At 48.3% G+C, this 21,149-nt stretch overlaps 1 protein-coding gene and 1 long non-coding RNA gene across 2 annotated transcripts in view; both read left to right on the top strand.

Annotated features, from left to right (window-relative positions):
* LOC126946842 (dehydrogenase/reductase SDR family member on chromosome X) overlaps positions 1-21,149 on the top strand; it is a 429,610-nt gene that overhangs the window by 256,444 nt on the left and 152,017 nt on the right. The gene's annotated exons all lie outside the window — the stretch shown is intronic.
* LOC126946846 (uncharacterized) lies at positions 11,350-12,114 on the top strand. The gene is made up of 3 exons (XR_007722779.1): positions 11,350-11,413; positions 11,454-11,525; positions 11,816-12,114. It is a non-coding gene; the product is annotated as an uncharacterized LOC126946846 (long non-coding RNA).

Below are 21,149 nucleotides of genomic sequence, written 5' to 3' on the forward strand. Positions count from 1 at the left end.
TTCAAGCGATTCTTCTGCCTCAACCTCCTGAGTAGCTGAGATTACAGGCGTGTGCTACCACGCCCGCCTAATTTTTGTATTTTTAATAGAGATGGGGTTTCACCATGTTGACCAGGCTGGTCTCGACCTCCTGACCTCAGGTGATACGCGTGCCTCAGCCTCCCAAAGTGCTGGGATGACAGGCATGAGCCACCAGGCCTGGCTGAGTACCTTTTGCTAAAAGCACCTTTTCATGTACCTGTTGGCCATCCAAATGCTAAGTGCTTTTCTCAGCCGTGTTTATGTGTGGTACCTTACATTTTTTTAAAAAATGCATATCCCTTCCTTGGCTGTTTGAATTGAGATGGTTTTTTGAGAATTTCTCCAAGCAGAGACTGGGTGTAGTTTGATTCTTTGTTTCTTTGTTTGTTTTTTGACACAAGCTCTCACTCTGTCGCCCAGGCTGGAGGACAGTGGTGTTATTTCGGCTCACTGCAACCTCCGCCTCCCAGGCCCAAGTGATTCTCCTGCCTCAGCCTCCCCAGTAGCTGGGAATACAGGTGTGCAGCAGCACGCCCGGCTAATTTCTGCAGAATCGCGGTTTCGCCTCGTTGCCCAGGTTCATCTTGAACTCCTGGTCTCAAGCGGTGCATTCACCTCGGCCTCCCAAAGTGCTGGGGTTACAGGCGTGAGCCACTGTGCCTGGCCTATTTTGATGATGATAATGAAGATGGTGATGATGATGATTGGAGACGGAGCCTCACTCTATCGTGCAGGCTGGAGTGCAGCGATGTGATCTCGGCTCACTGCAGCCTCTGCAGCCCGGGTTCAAGCGATTGTCCTGCCTCAGAGATTCTTCTGCCTCAGCCTCCCGAGTAGCTGGGATGACAGGTGCCCGCCACCACGCCCGGCTAATTTTTGTATTTTTAGTAGTGACGGGGTTTCACCATCTTGGCCAAGCTGGTCTGGAACTCCTGACCGCATGATCCACTCGCCTCAGCCTCCCGAAGTGCTGGCATGACCGGCGTGAGCCACCGCGCCCAGCCTTGATTCTTTTGAAAAGCCGCGAGAGTGAAAGGACCAGTACACAGAGCTGAGCCAGATCCCTGCCTGTGCTCATATCTCCTTTCTACCCTAAGCTTGGTGAAACACCTTGTTCCCTCTGCCAAGGACTGGGGTGTGTTGAAATTTGATAGCCAGCATGGCAGGATCCCTTTGATTTTCAGGAACACACCTGTCGGGGCTCCCCCTGAGGCAGAGCCAAGGCCAATGTGCGATACCACAAACTGGCAGCAGCCTGGCCACATCTTTTCTCCTCATTAGGATGTGCCTTGGGACGAAAGGATTGGTTTCTGTGTAGTGGGATAATTAAGGAATTAGAGAGACCGAGGGGTTGAGGAGGAATTGCTTAATTATTTAGGTGTACCCACCCGGTCGGATGAACATTGAAAGGACTAAGTGTTTTGAACAAAGAGTTTGGATGTTTTTTAAGTATTTTGTGGGGCGGCGGGAGATCTGTGTAGGGCGAAGTATATTGTAGAAGTGAGAAACAAAGACGCTTATTTAATTGAGACATGGATCGTACTATTTTTTATTTTTTAAGGAATACTATGTTTTCTGATTTCAGATTATTTGCCTAGTGACTTTGTAGCTGTACCGCTGGATAAGCAGTTCTTACAATGCTTGGGAAAGGGAGAGATGAGGCTTATTTAGCCACAGAAAAGCAGGCAGTTAACTTTTAAAGGGCTTCAGCTCTTTCTCTTCCTCAGGGAGAAGTGGGTTTTCTCACATCCAGCTGAGTTTTTGCTTGTGTATTTTTTAATTTTTGTAAATTCCTGTTTCATCTGTGACAGTGGCTCCTATTCCCTGCCACCTTGGCCCTTCCTCATTTGCAGCAGTTTTTCAAAGAACTGGCATTTTCTAACACAGTGAATCCCAGAGTGCCTTCTCCGGACCTGTAACATCAGCATTTCCGGGGAGCAGACAAGAAATGCAAGTTCCCAGGGCCCCGCTGTGAATCGGGGCCTCTGGGGGTGGGGGTGGGGCCCTGCAATCTGCATTCTTATGAGGCCGTTAAAAGATTCCCAGGTGCCTTCAAGTGGTAGATTTGCTGCCATCCTAAAGGCATTCAACCATCAATCTGCAGCCCAAGGTGAAGTTTCTGGAAACTGGCAAGTGAGGCATTCTTTCCTCATGACGTTTTGCTTTTAATCTGAACGGCTAAAAAACTATATAAAGAATAGTTTCCAAAAATTCATGTATGTGATCCGCCTAACCAAAATGACAGCAGAGAGGCAATGATTTATAATCACCGACTTAATTTTATTCGATTCTGAAAATGTTTCAGATTTAGGCAACACACATTTTGACCAATAATTTTTTTTTTTTTGAGACAGAGTTTCACTCTTGTTGTCCAGGCTGGAGTGCAATGGCACGATCTCGGCTCACGGCAACCTCCGCCTCCCAGGTTCAAGCGATTCTCCTGCCTCAGCCTCCCGAGTAGCTGGGATTACAGACACCCACCACTACACCCAGCTAATTTTTTGTATTTTTAGTAGAGATGGGGTTTCACCGTGTTAGCCAGGCTTGTCTCAAACTCTTGACCTCAGATAATCCACCCACCTCGGCCTCCCAAATTGCTGGGATTACAGGCATGAGCCACTGCGTCCAACCGCAGTAACACATCGTTGCTGTTTTCTTGGAAAAGTTTGTGTAGAATATTCGATCATCCGTTCTTTAAAATGCAATGTTTTGTGGACAAGTAGCATGACTAACACATGATTTGTTCACACCATTAAAAATTTTCAGTTTATTTTTGGCATATCAATACTGATGGCCTTTAATTCAATCTTATAGAAAAGAAGAAAAGAATTGTTTGGGCTCTCTGTGGCTGTTTCAAAGGTTTACAATCTTGTAAGAAGGTGGGAAGATGTGGTGTGCAGTGGAGATGGTTAATGGGCACAAAAATATACTTAGAATGAGTAAGATCTCATATTTGATAGCACAAAAGGGTGACTCCAGTCAACAATACTTCATGGTCCATTTAAGAATAACTAAAAGTGGACGGACGTGGGGGCTCACCCCTGAATCCCAGCCCTTTGGGAGGCCGAGGCAGGTGGATCACTTGAGGTCAGGAGTTCGAGACCAGCCTGGCCAACATGGTGAAACCCCGTCTCTACTAAAAACACAAAAATTAGCTGGGTGTGGTGGTGCACACCTGTAATCCCAGCTACTTGGGAGGCTGAGGCAGGAGAATCACTTGAACCTGGAAGGTGGAGGTTGCCGTCAGCCGAGATCGTGCCACTGCACTCTAGCCTGGGCAACAGAGCAAGACTCTGTCTCCAAAAAACAAACAAACAAAATGAATTAACGTTCTTTCACCCCGAATTTCCTAGTCTTTATTTTATCTGTAACATCCCTTGTAGGCAGGAACATGTCTTAGAACCTGGGAGGCAGAGGTTGCTGTGAACTGAGATCATGCCACTGCACTCCAGCCTGGACTGCAGAGACTCCGTCCCCCCCAAAAAATAAAATAAAATAAAATAAAATAAAACATAACTAAAGGTGTAATTGGAATGTTTGTGACACAAACAAGTGACAAATGCTCGAGGGGGGATGGATACCTAATTTGATGTGAGTATTACACATTTCATACCTGTATCAAAATACCTTAATATGCCATAAATATATATACCTAGTATGTACCCAGGCAATTTTTTTTTTAAGAAAAAAGTTTAAAATCTGAACAGGTTTGGACATCCATCAGTGGTGGCCCTGGCATGTCCACTGCTGGGGGACTGTCCATCCTGGGTAGAGGATGCCGAGGCCCAGCTGGGAGGGGCCATTTCGGCTGTGGCCGTTGAGCCTTTATCTCGACTGAGTCTGTCTCCAGGCTTGGTTCTTGTCCCCACAACCGCCAGTTGTCCCACGAGGGACAGAGGGAGCTGATGTGCTGTTTCATTCTTGCTCTGCTGGGATACCTGCATTGGGAGATTTTTAAGCGAGTAAGCACACGTCCTGACTCCAGGAGCACAGACTGCTGTGGAGTGCCAGGCACGCAATTATTTCGACATGCTGGGCGCCTCTCTAGCCTGCTTTCCCCTCCTGCCTTCCCTGCTCTCAATTCTCTCTCCTTAGTTCTTGAGTGAATACTCTGGCCTGCGTACTTTGTTGTCCTTTCTGTCTTTGAAGTCGTGCTCCGCTGAGATCCCACGCTGGGCAGGGCATGGGCAGCCACGTCCCCACAGAAGGCCGGCTAATTGGGCTCTGGAATTGGAAATGCGCGATTGTGTTCAGGAATCTGGGCGAGATGGCTCGTTGCCCAAGCTAGGGATTTTCCAGGGAAACGCTTGAACTCCTTGTCATCATTTAGCCGTCGTGCCCACACCTTTGTGGCTCCTGGGTAATCACCTGCTGATGAAAGCTGTCTTACTTAGAACAAATAGTCTCGTTCACTTACCGAAACTCCTCCAAATACAAATAAATCAAACCCAGCAACTCAATGAAAGCCAACACAGAGAGGCACAGCCGTGTTCAAATGAACCCAGATGGGGAGAGAGAACCACTGAAACAGTCTTAAAGGCGCCGAAGCAAGGTCCATTCCGCCGTGGTGCAGGCCATGGTGGGCTCCTCATCCTAAATCCGAACAGAGATCAGAGTACACACCTGCTGCGTGCTCTCTTTGGACGGTGCGCGGCGTCCTCATTTTCTATAACGATTGTGTAACTTTAATCACAAACAGCATCTTCTGATGCATTTAGCTTCCCAGCCAGATGTGATGGCTCTCACGCCTGTCATCCCAGCACTTTGGGAGGCCTAGGCAGGAAGATAGCTTGAGGTTAGGAGTTCAGGACCAGCCTCACCAACATGGTGAAACCCATCTCTACTAAAAATACAAAAATTAGCCAGGTGTGGTGACGGGTGCCTGTCATCCCAGCTACTCAGGAAGCTGAGGCAGGAGAATGGCTTGAACCCGGGAGACGGAGGTTTACGGTGAGCTGAGATCCTGCCACTGCACTCCAGCCTGGGCGACAGAGCGAAGCTTCATCTAAAAAAAAAAAAAAAAAAGCTTCCCAAGTATTATTCTGCCAGTACCTTGTGCTGTTTTCCTCGGAAAGAGGAACTAGCTGTTTGCTTCGTGTGCTTCTACCCAGTTATTAGGTCAAGTTTGTTTTCAGGAAAAGAAACCACGGGTCAATGCCTTCTGTGATTGATGGGTGTCAAGAAGGTCCATGGTGCATGCTGCCTTGGGAGGCACTTCTACCTTGGAAACAGATCTTTGTGAACCATTATTTTGGCCTATCCAATGACCTGTAAAATACTCGAATTGATCATGAAAACAGAAGACTGTGAAATCACGATGAAACTTGATAACAGATAATCCACGTAATGTAGTAGCTTGAAAACACGAGGGTCAGTGAAGCGTAGGATGAGTGCCTGTGGTCAGTCAGAAAGCGCTTTGTGACCTGTTCCGCGTGCAAGAGAAGAGTGTGTTGTTTTGGAAATGGCCGCCCTCCTCATCACCTGTGCCCGCTAAAGTCTGAGCTCTGTGAGGGCAGAGATGGATTGTACCTTCTGAGTCTCTGCTCCAGCGCCTGAAACACACTGGCTCCCAGGACAGTCTACCTCGGGGCCTGTTTTATAGGCTCACCTGTGACACATGACTGGGACGTGTGTTATTCATGATGACATACAAGAGTCTCTGTATAGGCGTCTACTGGTCTTCATCATCAAACACAGCGAGAACTCCAGGTCTGGAGGCAGACATATCTTGGGGCAAGAAGACACCTAGAATGTTTCTTCTACCTGTAGACTTTCGGATTGGATAGAAGGGTTCTTAAGGAACTTGAAAAACTTGGAAAAATGACGATGTGAGTGTTGATGGCATGGAATTTTCCCCACACCCCTGGGTATGCATTTTTAATGTGCAGAATTCTTGAGACACGATTTTACAGCATAGAGTCCTTGAGGCATAATGTCTGCAGAACTTGAAATCATAGCACTTGATGTGAGTGTGTTAACCAACGATTAATTATGTTTATCCCCAAGAGAAGTTTTAACCAGACTGTGGATGTGTATTCTGGTTCAGCGTATATTAAAAATCACCTTCGTGTTTTTTCTTTTGTTTGTTTGTTTTTTTTTTGGAGACAAGGTCTTGCCTGTCACCCAGGTTGGAGTGCAGTGGTGTGATCATAGCTCACTGCAGCCTCAAACTCCCGGGCACTGGTGTGATCATAGCTCACCGCAGCCTCAAACTCCCGGGCACTGGTGTGATCATAGCTCACCGCAGCCTCAAACTCCCGGGCACTGGTGTGATCATAGCTCACCGCAGCCTCAAACTCCCGGGCACTGGTGTGATCATAGCTCACCGCAGCCTCAAACTCCCGGGCACTGGTGTGATCATAGCTCACCGCAGCCTCAAACTCCCGGGCACTGGTGTGATCATAGCTCACCGCAGCCTCAAACTCCCGGGCACTTGTGTGATCATAGCTCACTGCAGCCTCAAACTCCCGGGCACTGGTGTGATCATAGCTCACTGCAGCCTCAAACTCCCGGGCACTGGTGTGATCATAGCTCACCGTAGCCTCAAACTCCTGGGCACAAGCTATCTTCCCACCTCAGCCTCCAGGGTAGCTGGGACTACTAGCATGCACCACTGCACATGGCTAATTTTGTTTTTTAAATTTTTTCCAGAGATGGGGTCTCGTTACGTTGCCCTGGCTGGTCTCAAACTCCTGGCCTCAAGTGATCCTCCCACCTTCCAAAGTGCTGGGATTACAGGTTAAGACACCAAGCTCAACCCTACATTTTGTTTGTTTGTTTGGTTTGTTTGTTTGTTTTGAGACGGAGGCTTGCTCTGTTGCCCAGGCTAGAGTTCAGTGGGGCGATCTTGGCTCACTGCAACCTCCGACTCCCTGGTTCAAGCCATTCTCCTGCCTCAGCCTCCCAAGGAGCTGGGATTACAGGCATACACCATCACACCCAGCTAATTTTTTGTATTTTTAGTAGAGACAGGGTTTCACCATGTTAACCAGGATGGTCTTGATCTCCTGACTTTGTGATCTGCCTGCCTTGGCCTCCCAAAGTGCTGGGATTACAGGCGTGAGCTAACATGCTCGGCCTGTGTTTTTTTTTTTTTTTTAAACATAAAATGGACCTTATTGACTATTTTCTTTTTCATAGTGAGTCCTTTTGTTTCCTTCATGTTTCTGAGTAGTGTCCTGAGTTAGGCTGCAGACGACATATGTGTAGATAGACAGATAGATGGGTTCCTGTTCGTAATTTTTCCTTGAAGCCATTGTATGTGTTCTCATGCACGGCCGTAGATGTCCCACACTCTCTGAAAGTTTAATGTGTCCTTGCAGGTCTCACGGTGTTCCTTCTATTCAGGGCTCTTCGTTTCTCAGGGTCGTAAGGCTTAATTTTAACCTTCCAAATCACTATGGCCGAGGTGGGTGGATCACAAGGTCAGGAGATTGAGACCATCCTGGCTAACACGGTGAAACACCGTCTCTACTAAAATAGAAAAAATTAGCCGGGCGAGGTGGCAGGCACCTGTAGTCCCAGCTGCTCGGGAGGCTGAGGCAGGAGAATGGCGTGAACCTGGGAAGCGGAGCTTGCAGTGAGCTGAGATTGCGCCACTGCACTCCAGCCTGGGCGACAGAGCGAGACTCCGTCTCAAAATAACTAACTAACTAACTAAATAAATAAATAAATAAAAATACAAAAATTAGCCAGGCATGGGGGCGCATGCCTGTAATCCCAGCTACTCAGGAGGCTGAGGCAGGAGAATTGCTTGAACCCGGGAGGCGGAGTTTGCAGTGAACTGAGATTGCACCACTGCACTCCAGCCTAGGTGATATAGCAAGAGTCCATCTCAAAAAAAAAAAAAAAAAAAAAAAAAAAAAAAAAAAAAGAATATGCATTTAAGGTTCCTTTGCATCTTTTCGTGGCTCGATAGAGCCCAGTGTCTATTTTCACTAGGGAGCAAAATGGCCTTTCCATGGGCTTTTAAATACGTAAGAATCGGCACATCCACACACGGGCCTCCCAGATAGTTGGTGCGTTTGCAGAAATGACGACGCATTGTCGTTCACAGCCTTTCGGGTTTCGGTCTCCAACTCCCGGCCTCAGGCGATCCTCCTACCTCAGCCTCCCAAAGTGCTGGGATGACAGGCACGGTGAGCCACCGTGCCCAGCTGTTTTTTGGGTTTCGGTCTCCAACTCCCGGCCTCAGGCGATCCTCCTACCTCAGCCTCCCAAAGTGCTGGGATGACAGGCACGGTGAGCCACCGTGCCCAGCTGTTTTTTGAAAACTCATCGTCTCCTATTTCCCTAGTATTTAGGGTTAGGGTTAGAGTTAGGTAGAGGTTAGAGGTGCTCTGACTGGAGTGTTTACCAAGTCTTGGAGCCCACCTCTGGCGGAATCACCGCCTGCAGTTGGAAGCAAGGCTGTTTCTGAGATGAGTAATACTGACATATTTTGCTTTTGAATGCACGAGTGCCCCGATCCATCCCGAGATACTTCTGCAGCACCATGAGATCCTTAATCCCTGCTCCTGCTCGCTTACCAGGGTCTGCAAGTGAGCCCCCTTCTGTAACTAATCTCTTTGTGCGGTCCTTCTCCAGACCCTGAATCTATCAGCCTGTTGGCATATGTATCTGTGTGTGTGTGTGTGTGCGCGCGTGCTCTGAGGATATTGGCACTTTTTAATCTTCTTCCATTAGACGACAAGGCTGGGGGCTTCCCCTTGCCGCCGACTTGCCGGCACACCTGGGGCATGTTTAATAAGTGATTGTGTATGATCTGCTTTGCAAATGCTCCACTTCACATTTTTCAATCCCGCCCGTAACGAGGACTGGGGTTGTTTTACAAGTTAATTACCCAAAAGATTATCGAGTGGGTTTAGAGGCACAAATTGTACGCGCTATTTAACAGATAAGAAATAATGAGTGTTGTTAAAATGGGGAAAAAAAAAGGCTCTGTCAGCGGGGGGAGTTATCTGTACCCTGCCTGGCTGTGTTACTGGTTTTTTTTTTTTGTCTGTGAGTGAGAACTGAGGTAGAGAAACAAGGCTCTTCTCCCACCAGAGCACAGGCGGCACGTGTGAAAATAACTATTCACAGTTCCTTTCCCACCGTGTCTCAAGAGGGGCAAATGCCAGGGCCGGGTGCGGTGGCTCACGCCTGGAATCCCAGCACTTTGGGAGGCCGAGGCAGGAAGATTGCTTGAGGCCAGGAGTTCGACAGCAGCCAGGGTGGCGCGGCGAGACTCTACAATAGTTTGGCGAGACTCTCTCTACAAACTATTAACAAATCAGCCTGGCTTGGTGGGGTGCACTGGGGTCCCAGCTACTTGGGAGGCAGAGGCAGGAGGATCGCTTGAGCCCAGGAATTCGAGACCAGCCTGGGCAACATAACAAGACTTTGTCTCTACAACTAAATTAAAAAGTTAGCCAGGTGAGGTGGGACGTGCCTGGAGTCCCAGATACCCAGGAGGCTGAGGCGGGAGGATGGTTTGAGCCTGGAGGTCAAGGCTGCAGTGAACCATGATCACGACCCTGAACTTTAGCTTGGACGACAGAGCAAGACCCTTTTCTCTGAATAAAAATGGAATAATAATAAAAAGAAGCTGAATTTCAGGTGTTTTCAGCTGTTCTCTTTATTCCTTCAAATGCCTCTGTATTCTGCAGTATCCTTTAAAATATTAAGAGCAATTCCAGCTACTCAGGAGGCTGAGACAGGAGAATCGCTTGAACCCGGGAGGCGGAGTTTGAGGTAAGCCGAGAGCGTGCGACCGCACTCCAGCCTGGGCGACAGAGCGAGACTCTGTCTCAAAAAAAAAAAAAAAAAAAAAAAAAAAAAAAAATATATATATATATATATATATATATATAATAAAGTGCAATTAATGAAGGCATGAATGATGGCTAGGGGAACTATGTGGGGTCCTTTGCTCTTTTTCTCATAAACTGTAGCTCCAAACGCTTCCAAACAGGAAATATTCTCTGTACAGCATGCACAGGAGCTTATTTAGTGTTTTTTTCTTTTTTTTGAGACGGAGTTTCACTCTTGTTGCCCAGGGTGGAGTGCAGTGGTGTGATCTCGGCTCACTGCAACCGCCGCCTCCCAGGTTCAAGCGATTCTCCTGCCTCAGCCTCCCGAGTAGCTGGGATTACAGGTGCGCGCCACCATGGCCAGCTAATTTTTGTATTTTCAGTAGAGACGGGGTTTCACCACGTTGGCCAGGATGGTCTCGAACTCCTGACCTCGTGATCTGCCCACCTCAGCCTCCCAAAGTGCTGGGATTACAGGTGTGAGCCACTGCGCCCGGCCCCAACTCCAACTCTTATCCTCACCTGTAGCTCTAACCTGTTAACATCGCTTGTAAATGTGACGTCATCCTCACCTGTAGCTGTAATGTCGTCTTCACCTGGCATTCTGACCTCTTCACCTGGCATTCTGACCTCTCCTTAGCTCTAACCTGTTATCCTCACCTGTAGCTCTGACATCATCGTCACCTGCAGCTGTAACCTCATCCTCCCCTGGAACTCTGACCTGGCCCACCGGCTTGCAGTATGTGGGTGGGGCCGAGTTCCCTCCTGCCCTGGCCCCCTGCTGCCACAGAGTGTCCCGGTCTCTCCCATGGGGCAGGTGTACCCCTCCCTGGGCCTCACCTGGGCCCACTGGCCTTCTCAGGAACCTTGCTGTCTGCACTCCCATCCCCGTCCTGCCCTCTCCTCTGGTGCTCTGTCTGCTCAGATGTCCACACGGCCTAGGCACCTGCAGCCACCAGGACAGCCAGCCCGGACACAAACAGCCTCGCCTCGGGTTCCCCCTGCATCTGCCAACCCATTTTGTCCATAGCCAAGGTTCTTCTGTGAAAAATCGTAACAGTCATGAAACTCATGACTGATCGGGCAAATCAGAAAAATTGCCAGGGATCCCACCACAGACACACATCCCTGAACCCCGAATGATCCCTGTGTGTTGTGTGTGCGCAGGAGACGCGGAGGTCCCTGTGTGTCGTGTGTGCAGGAGACGCGGAGGTCCCTGTGTGTCGTGTGTGCAGGAGACGCGGAGGTCCCTGTGTGTCGTGTGTGCAGGAGACGGGGAGGTCCCTGTGTGTCGTGTGTGCAGGAGACGGGGAGGTCCCTGTGTGTCGTGTGTGCAGAGGAGACGCGGAGGTCCCTGTGTGTCGTGTGTGTGCAGGAGACGCGGAGGTGCCTGTGTGTCGTGTGTGTGCAGGAGACGCGGAGGTCCCTGTGTGTCGTGTGTGTGCAGGAGACGCGGAGGTCCCTGTGTGTCGTGTGTGTGCAGGAGACGCGGAGGTCCCTGTGTGTCGTGTGTGCAGGAGACGCGGAGGTCCCTGTGTGTCGTGTGTGCAGGAGACGCGGAGGTCCCTGTGTGTCGTGTGTGTGCAGGAGACGCGGAGGTCCCTGTGTGTCGTGTGTGTGTGCAGAGGAGACGCGGAGGTCCCTGTGTGTCGTGTGTGCAGAGGAGACGCGGAGGTCCCTGTGTGTCGTGTGTGCAGAGGAGACGCGGAGGTCCCTGTGTGTCGTGTGTGTGCAGAGGAGACGCGGAGGTCCCTGTGTGTCGTGTGTGCAGGAGACGCGGAGGTCCCTGTGTGTCGTGTGTGCAGAGGAGACGCGGAGGTCCCTGTGTGTCGTGTGTGCAGGAGACGCGGAGGTCCCTGTGTGTCGTGTGTGCAGGAGACGCGGAGATCCCTGTGTGTCGTGTGTGTGCAGAGGAGACGCGGAGGTCCCTGTGTGTCGTGTGTGTGTGTGTGCAGGAGACGCGGAGGTCCCTGTGTGTCGTGTGTGCAGGAGACGCGGAGGTCCCTGTGTGTCGTGTGTGCAGAGGAGACGCGGAGGTCCCTGTGTGTCGTGTGTGCAGGAGACGCGGAGGTCCCTGTGTGTCGTGTGTGCAGGAGACGCGGAGGTCCCTGTGTGTCGTGTGTGTGCAGAGGAGACGCGGAGGTCCCTGTGTGTCGTGTGTGTGCAGGAGACGCGGAGGTCCCTGTGTGTCGTGTGTGCAGGAGACGCGGAGGTCCCTGTGTGTCGTGTGTGCAGAGGAGACGCGGAGGTCCCTGTGTGTCGTGTGTGTGCAGGAGACGCAGAGGTCCCTGTGTGTCGTGTGTGCAGAGGAGACGCGGAGGTCCCTGTGTGTCGTGTGTGTGCAGAGGAGACGCGGAGGTCCCTGTGTGTCGTGTGTGCAGGAGACGCGGAGGTCCCTGTGTGTCGTGTGTGCAGAGGAGACGCGGAGGTCCCTGTGTGTCGTGTGTGTGCAGGAGACGCGGAGGTCCCTGTGTGTCGTGTGTGCAGAGGCGCGGAGGTCCCTGTGTGTCGTGTGTGTGCAGAGGAGACGCGGAGGTCCCTGTGTGTCGTGTGTGCAGAGGAGACGCGGAGGTCCCTGTGTGTCGTGTGTGTGCAGAGGAGACGCGGAGGTCCCTGTGTCGTGTGTGTGTGCAGTCCCTGTGTGTCGTGTGTGCACAGGAGACGCGGAGGTCCCTGTGTGTCGTGTGTGCAGAGGAGACGCGGAGGTCCCTGTGTGTCGTGTGTGCAGAGGAGACGCGGAGGTCCCTGTGTGTCGTGTGTGCAGAGGAGACGCGGAGGTCCCTGTGTGTCGTGTGTGTACGGAGGAGACGCGGAGGTCCCTGTGTGTCGTGTGTGTGCAGAGGAGACGGGGAGGTCCCTGTGTGTCGTGTGTGTGCAGAGGAGACGCGGAGGTCCCTGTGTGTCGTGTGTGTGCAGGAGACGCGGAGGTCCCTGTGTGTCGTGTGTGTGCAGAGGAGACGCGGAGGTGCCTGTGTGTCGTGTGTGCAGAGGAGACGCGGAGGTCCCTGTGTGTCGTGTGTGTGCAGAGGAGACGCGGAGGTCCCTGTGTGTCGTGTGTGCAGAGGAGACGCGGAGGTCCCTGTGTGTCGTGTGTGTGCAGGAGACGCGGAGGTCCCTGTGTGTCGTGTGTGCAGAGGAGACGCGGAGATCCCTGTGTGTCGTGTGTGCAGAGGAGACGCGGAGGTCCCTGTGTGTCGTGTGTGTGCAGGAGACGCGGAGGTCCCTGTGTGTCGTGTGTGTGCAGGAGACGCGGAGGTCCCTGTGTGTCGTGTGTATGCAGGAGACGCGGAGGTCCCTGTGTGTCGTGTGTGCGCAGGAGACGGGGAGGCATCGACACACATTTCATGCTCACATTTCCATTCACTGTCCACACTGCACACTTGTACATGGTCAATGTCCAGACATTTATATTTTGTTTATGTGTGATATTCATCTACTTTATATATATTCATATTTTAGGTTTATATATTTATTGTATATGCATTTATAAACTTGATATATATTAATATTTTAGGTTTGCATACTTAATATATATTTATTTTATTATAATGCATATACATCAAATTATTATGTATTCTATGTGATGTATTATGTTCAGTGTATATATATTAAACACATAATGACATAATATGAATTTATATTATAATGTATATACATATGAATTCACATTCATAGGTATGTTACATTTTGTAATGTATATATAGTAATGTATAGCTTGTAATATAAAATTATATAAAAGATATACTTTGATATATTTTATTTATATATTTATATATAAAAATAATATATGCAGAATACATTTTGTATGTATATAAAATATATATTACATAAATATATAACTATAAATTATATTTGTATGTCATTATAAAGAGATTATTTATATTAAATATTTATTCTATAAATAGTACATATTTATATATAATAGATTTTTTAAAGCATACTTTATAATAAACACAGATTTATAATATATAAGTATAAACTGTAGTTATTGAATGTTTAATTTTATGTATATATTATTTTACATATATCATACTATGTTACACAATATATAATACATAATAAGCATATATCATGATATATAATGTAATAAACATATTGTAACATGTAATATATAATAAATATATATCAATATATAAAATATAAAATTAATATATACATAAAATTATAAACCTACTTATTTTATTTTACTTTTTAAGAGACGTGAGTCTTGCTGTGTTGCCCAGGCTGGCTTTGCCTCTGGGACTCAAGTGATCCTCCCACTTCAGCCTGTCGAGGAGCTAGCACTACAGGCGTGCACCATCATGCCCTCCTAAATTACATGTGCCGTATATATAAAATTATAAATGCTTTACATCTACTTTCTGAAATTATATATGCTTTAGATAAAGGCAGAGATTTCATAAATCTGAACTGTAACGTGCGTGGCATTTAAATCCCGTTGAAGTGAAGGGCTGGGCTTGAGGCTAGCGTCGCCCTCCCTGACCGTCATACCCATTGCCATTTCCCCAGGATCAGAAACCCTTGGGGGGATTGGGAGGCTTTGTTTAAGCAGCACGTTTGAACTGCAGGCGTGCCTGTGGCCTCCCTGTGGGGAGGGATGGTGAAGGACAGCATTTTCCCTCCTCCTTCCTAACCTTACAAACCTCACTTGGTTGGATGCATCATTGCTGCCTCATCCACATGGATCACCTTGGACTGTGTAGCAATCACTGCTCTTATTTATCACAGTCCCTCTTGAATTTCTTTCCTTTTTTTTTTGAGACAGAGTCTCGCTCTGTCACCCAGGCTGGAGTGCAGTGGTGCGATCTCGGCCTCCTGGATTCAAGCAATTCTCCTGCCTCAGTCTCCCCAGTAGCTGGGATTACAGGCTTGTGCCACCACAGCCGGCTAATTTTTGTATTTTTAGTAGAGACAGGGTTTCACCATGTTGGTCAGGCTGGTCTCGAACTCCTGATCTCAGGTGATCTGCCCACCTTGGCCTCCCAAAGTGCTAGTATCACAGGAGTCCTCTTCAATTTCACTTAAGACAGGTTGGGTGCTTTGGGGCAGGTTTCTCACATCAGCCTTTGCATTTTTGGGCGTGACCCCTGTGTCTGCTGCCTTGTACATTCCTGTCTTACTTGGCGGGATTCCATCCCTAGGTGGGTTGATTTTTACCCCCAGTCCCCTGCCTGCCTGAGAATTCCTACCCGTGACTCCTCACGGGAAAGGGCTCTTGGCTGCGTCTTAAATTCTTGGGTTATGCCTTCGTGCACCCCTTCTGACTGAGGGCAGGCCACTTATATTCTGTCTTGAAGGAACCTGACTTTTAAGGAGGGGCCACCTGGAGAGTTTCTTTATAATTGGAGTTCGCTGACTGCCCCAGGATAGATTACTAATGCCTGCCAAATTCATGGGTCCCCAATAAAACAGCATTCCACGAAATAAAAAGTAAGAACAGATGGCACCAGCAGTTGCCACTGCTGGGTATATACCCCAAAGAATTGGAAACAGGGTCTCCAACAGATATTTGCACAAACCACGTTCACAGTAGCAGCATTATTTACAATAACCAAAAGGTAGAGAGAAACTGTGTCCCTCCACCGGCAAATGGATAAGCAAAATGTACCCAAATGGTGGAATATTACGCAGTCATAAAAAGGAAGGATATTCAGATGCATGCTGCAATGTGGGCTAACCTTGAGGTTATTAATGCTAAGTGAAATAAACCAATCCCAAAAGGACAAACACTGTAGGATTCCACTCCTAGGAGGTACACAGAGTACCTTTAAATTCTTAGAGACAGAAAGTAGAATGGGGTAGTTACAGGGGTTGGGTGAGGAGGAGGTGGGGAGTTCATGCTTAATGGGAACAGAGTTTCCATTTGGCAGGATGAAAATATTTTGGAGATGCACGGTGGTGATGGCCGCATAACAATATGAATGTATTTAATACCACTTTACTGTGCATGTAAACATGGTTAAAATGCTCAACTTTATGTGATGTGTATTTTTCCACAATTAAAAATTATTTTTTAAAAATGCAGCTGGGCATGGTGACTCACGCCAGCACTTTGGGAGGCCGAGGCGGGTGGATCACCTGAGGTCAGGAGTTTGAGACCAGCCTGACCAACATGGAGAAACCTTCTGTCTACTAAAAATACAAAATTAGCCGATCGTGGTGGCGGGCGCCTGTAATCCGAGCTATTCGGGAGGCTGAGCGGGAGAATCGCTTGAACCGGGGAGGCAGAGGTTGTAGTGAGCCGAGATCGTGCCACTGCACTCCAGCCTGGGCGACAAGAGTGAGAATCTGTCTCAAAAACAAAACAAAACAAAAAAAGGTTAAAATGCTAAACTTTATGTTATGTGTGTTTTTCCACAATTAAAAATTATTTTAAAAATGAGGCCGGGCATGGTGGCTCATGCCTGTAATCCCAGCAATCTGGGAGGCTGAGGCGGGTGGATCACTTGAGGTCGGGAGTTCGAGACCACCATGGCCAACGTGGCGAAACCCCGTCTCTACGAAAAATACAAAAATTAGCCGGGCGTGGTGGCGGCGCCTACAATCCCGGCTCCTCAGGAGGCTGAGGCGGAGGTTTCAGTGAGCTGAGCTCATGCCACTGCACTCCAGCCTGGGTGACGCAGCGAGACTCCATCCCTAAATAAATAAATAAATAAAAGTAATTGCCCTTAAATTGGAAATGCTCAACAACCCAGCTGGATCTGAGTCGGAAAAGGCCAGATCAGGGAGACAGAGAGAGGAATAAATAAAACACGAGGCCTGAGAAGATTTATGTTTGGGGCATCCTTGCGCAGCAGTGTTGGTGAGTGAGGGACTCGTGTGTCAGTTCATAACACACTCATGAGGCGATAAAAGTACCCATGTTTTAGGTGAAGACGGACTGCGACGCGCCTGTGTCCAACACGCCAAGCACACACAAGCACACAGCCCGTGGGTGTCATCCGTGTGCCGTCTCCCTCTCCCAAGCTCCCGGCTGGAAACGGAGGTGGACACTGAACCTATCTACCCACCCCCTCCCAGGTCACCGCCATCACTTTCATCACAAAACAGAGTCTGGATTCAGAGACTTAGGCCAGGGCCGGAGCTCACGTCATCTTCCCCTTTCAGAAGGGAGATTTCTGCTGCCTCTGGCCCAGTCCTGGGATGCGGCAGGGGTAGGCGTCCTCTCTTACTCCTTTTCCTCTCTTCCCCCATGAGCTGCCATTGGAGCACCCACCTGGGTCCAGGTGAGAGAGAGGAGGAAGGAGACCAGGTGACCCCTACCTGGCTGGTTGCCCCATGTCCCGGTAACAGATGGCTAGAGCTGATTCTCATAGCAGAAGCGTGGCTGCCAGAGGCCACCTATGGCGCTTCTAATGCTCTGGTCCCGGTATTCATCTTATCGGGTTGCCGATTGTTACAGAGTCCTACTGACCAGGCGGCTTAAACAAGAGATATTTATTCTCTCAGAGTTGTAGAGGCTACATGTCTCAGGTCACTGTGTCGGTAGGCTTGCTTTCTCCTTAGCTTGGAGACGCCGTCTTCTCCCTGTGTCCTCACAGAGTCCTCCCTCTGTGTGTGTCTGTGTCCTCATCCCCTCTTCTTATGGGATGTCTTAGTCCATCTCGGGCTGCTATCACAGAATACCATAGACTGGGCAGCTTATAAACAACAGACATTGATTCTCCCACAGTCCTGGAGGCTGGACGTCTGAGATCAGGGTATAGGCAGGGCTGGTTCTTCCTGACATCTCTCACCTGGACTTGGAGATACCGTCTTCTCCCTGTGTCCTCACAGGCTCGTCCCTCTGTGTGTGTGTGTGTCCTCATCCTCTCTTCTTATGAGGTGTCTTAGTCCATCTCAGGCTGCTATCACAGAATACCATAGACTGGGTGGATTGTAAACAACAGACATTGATTCTCCCACAGTCCTGGAGGCTGGACGTCTGAGATCCAGGTGTGGGCAGGGCTGGTTCCTCCTGAGGCCTCTCTCCTGGGCTTGGAGACGCCGTCTTCTCCCTGTGTCCTCACAGGCTCGTCCCTCTGTGTGTGTCTGTGTCCTCATCTCCTCCTCTTATGGGATGTCTTAGTCCATCTCAGGCTGCTATCACAGAATACCAGAGACTGGGCGGCTTATAAACAACAGACATTGATTTTCCCACAGTCCTGGAGGCTGGAAGTCTGAGATCCAGGTGTGGGCAGGGCTGGTCCCTCCTGAGGCCTCTCTCCTGGACTTGGAGTCGCCGTCTTCTCCCTGTGTCCTCACAGGGTTGTTCCTCTGTGTGTGTCTGTGCCCTCATCCCCTCTTCTTATAAGGAGCCAGTCCCATTGGCTCAGGCTCTCTCCCACCCCCCGGAATCTCCTTTTACCTTAATTGCCTCTTTAAAGACCCCATCTCCAAATACAATCACATTCTGAAGTCCTAGGGGTGAGGACCTCCATGTATGAATTTGGGGGGGACAAAATTCAGCCCAGAACAACCAATGCTCCTTTCCAGGGGGCCACCTGAAAACTTTTCTGTAACCCCCAGAAAGCTTGCGTCATCTCAGCGTCTTGCCACGGGGTTCCCTCAATGCCTCCCAATGGTTCCTTTGAGTCAGACCAAGGACAACCCCATGCCACTCCCTTCTCCTGCTTCTCCTGTTTTCTCTGCCCTCATTGTCCCCACGAGCCCTGAGGCTGATCGGCCCCCACAGAACCACAGCTCTCCTGCGGCTATGAGCAGTGGTTTTTCCTTCCCCAGGAGTGAGCCGGGCTCCTGTACTCTCTACCTCTCTGGCACAGAACAAGATTTAGGTTCTGGGGGTACCTGGGGGAATCCTGGTTTTTTTTTTTTTGCAGGGGAGGTTGGAAGCTCAGAGTACAGAAATTTTTTTTTTTCCTCCTGCTGTGCAGAAATTCACCCTTGTTATCTGATCCATGCACACTCTGGAGCTGGCTGAGGCCCTATGTCCTCTATAAACTTCTGCCCTTGGAATGGGTTCTGTGATGATTAATACGTAGTGTTAACTTGATTGGATTGAAGGATGCAAAGTATTGATCCTGGGTTTGTGTGTGAGGGTGTTGCCAAAGGATGTTAACATTTGAGTCAGTGGGCTGGGAAAGGCAGACCCACCCTTAATCATCTGGGTGGGGACCATCTCATCAGCGGACCAGCGAGGCTAGAATATAAGCAGGCAGAAAAATGTGAAAAGACTAGACTGGCCTAGCCTCCCAGCCTGCATCTTTCTCCCATGCTGCATACTTCCTGCCCTCGAAAATTGGACTCCAAGTGCTTGAGCTTTGGGACTTGGGCTGGCTTCCTTGCCCCTCAGCCTGCAGACAGTCTATTGTGGGACCTTGTGATTGCGTGAGTTAATACTGAATAAATGCCCCTTTATGTATATCTATCCTGTTAGTTCTGTCCCTCTAGAGAACCCTGAGCAATACAGGGTCCATCCCTTATCCCCTACATCTATCACCCTGCTGCCTCACTTGATCGTGAAGCAGAAAGAGCCTCTTTTTTAATGTTTAATTTTATTAAGTATGCAATTTCCCAGTGCCCAAACTCAGGTTGATTTCAAAAAATGTCCTTTTAAAGCATGAGGGCAGGTTGACAATTCATAGCAGGTGACAAAAATGTTTTGTAAATAATATCCATGGAAATGGAAGGTGTCACCGTCTGCAGAATGCAACCAAAATATTCTGAAGATTTGTATCACTCTTAAGTTCTTGCGCTAGTAAGAAATGAAAAAGGAAATGATGACCGGGCCCCTAAGAAATAAAGTAAAATTAGGAAGCAAGAATATGAAAATAATGACATTGTGCAGAAATAAATACAAAAGGAAAGTAGTGAAGAAGCAAAAACACCCCATCAATAATAGTTTTCTTAAGAAAAATGAAAGAATCATATTCCACCAGTTACTAATCCTTCATTCCACATGCAAAAGAAGCACGAACAGATTAGCATGAATTGGAACAAGAAAGAGGAAATAACATGTAATAAAAATATGATTTAAACTTTCACAAAAAAAGTAATTTATTCTTAACTCTTAACTAATATATTTGATTACCTCCTCCTGGGCAAAGGATGAAAGGATGACTTGTTGCAAAAAATTAGAATTTTGCTAAATTAATGCAAACGGAATTACAGATCACAAATAAAATAACATGCTGAAATTTCAGCCGTCAGAAGTTTCCACCAAATGTTCCTAATGAATTATCGAATATCTGGCCAGGTGCAGGGGCTCATGCCTGTAATTCCAGCATTTTGGGAGGCTGAGTTGGGCGGATCACCTGAGGTCCGGAGTTCGAGACCAGCCTGGCCAACACGGTAAGACCCTGTCTCTACTAAAAATACAAAAATCAGCTGGGCGTGGTGGCACAGGCCTGTAATCCCAGCTACTCAGGAGGCTGAGACGGGAGAATCGCTTGAACCTGGGAGATGGAGGTTGCAGTGAGCTGAGATCGTGCCACTGCACTCCAGCCTGGGGACAGAGCAAAACTGTGTCTCTCTGTCTCTCTCTTTCTGTCTGTCTCTCTCACACACACACACTAAATAAATCAATAAATAAAAGAATTATTGATTATCTATCTACTTTTTCCAAACCATCAAGGACAATCTAGACCAAGAGTCTGGAAACTGTTGACCCTGGAACACATCTGACCCTTGACTTGTTTTTCTCATTAAAGTTTTCTTGAAACACAGCCATATACATTCATTTACTCGTTGCCTGTGACTGTTTTTGCCCTAGGTACACGGGTTTGAAGAGTTCTAACAGAGACCCTGTGGCCCACAAATTCTGAGATGTGTAGTATTTGGCCATTTATCCAAAAATGTACTGGCTGTACTCTTCAAAGTGACCAGAGCCACCAAACTGTGTCTGAGTTAAATACCGTTTTATTCCCAAATGAACACTTTTCAAAGAAGCATCATCGACTGGTTTTACTTATCAACCTAAATAAAGAAAATCTAGCTTAATTTTATCCTCTGAATAGACTTCCGGGTTAAAAAAAAAAATTTCCCCTGACTCAGTTACATCTCATCCACATGTAGACCAAAGGATACTTCTCAGTGGGTAACAGGGAAGCATTTGGGATAATTCAACATCCATTAATTAGTAAACCTCTAAAGGAATTAATCTCATAGCAGCAGCTGCAGTGCAGGAGATGCTCTACACCCAAATCACACATTGAATGGATGACAAATGGATTTTCCCTCCTAAGGCTGATTGATTGGTTCTGGCTGCCAGCACCCTGAGATAAGAATGATCCTGCAGCAAGGGATAGTCATCAATTAGTGATGCCTGCTGTGGCTATGGAATTAGAATTATGGTCCGTGTGCTACATTCTTTCCATTCTTGGTGGTTCTCTTATA

The sequence above is a fragment of the Macaca thibetana genome, chromosome X (assembly GCF_024542745.1).
Source record: "Macaca thibetana thibetana isolate TM-01 chromosome X, ASM2454274v1, whole genome shotgun sequence".
Taxonomy (NCBI): Eukaryota; Metazoa; Chordata; class Mammalia; order Primates; family Cercopithecidae; genus Macaca; species Macaca thibetana.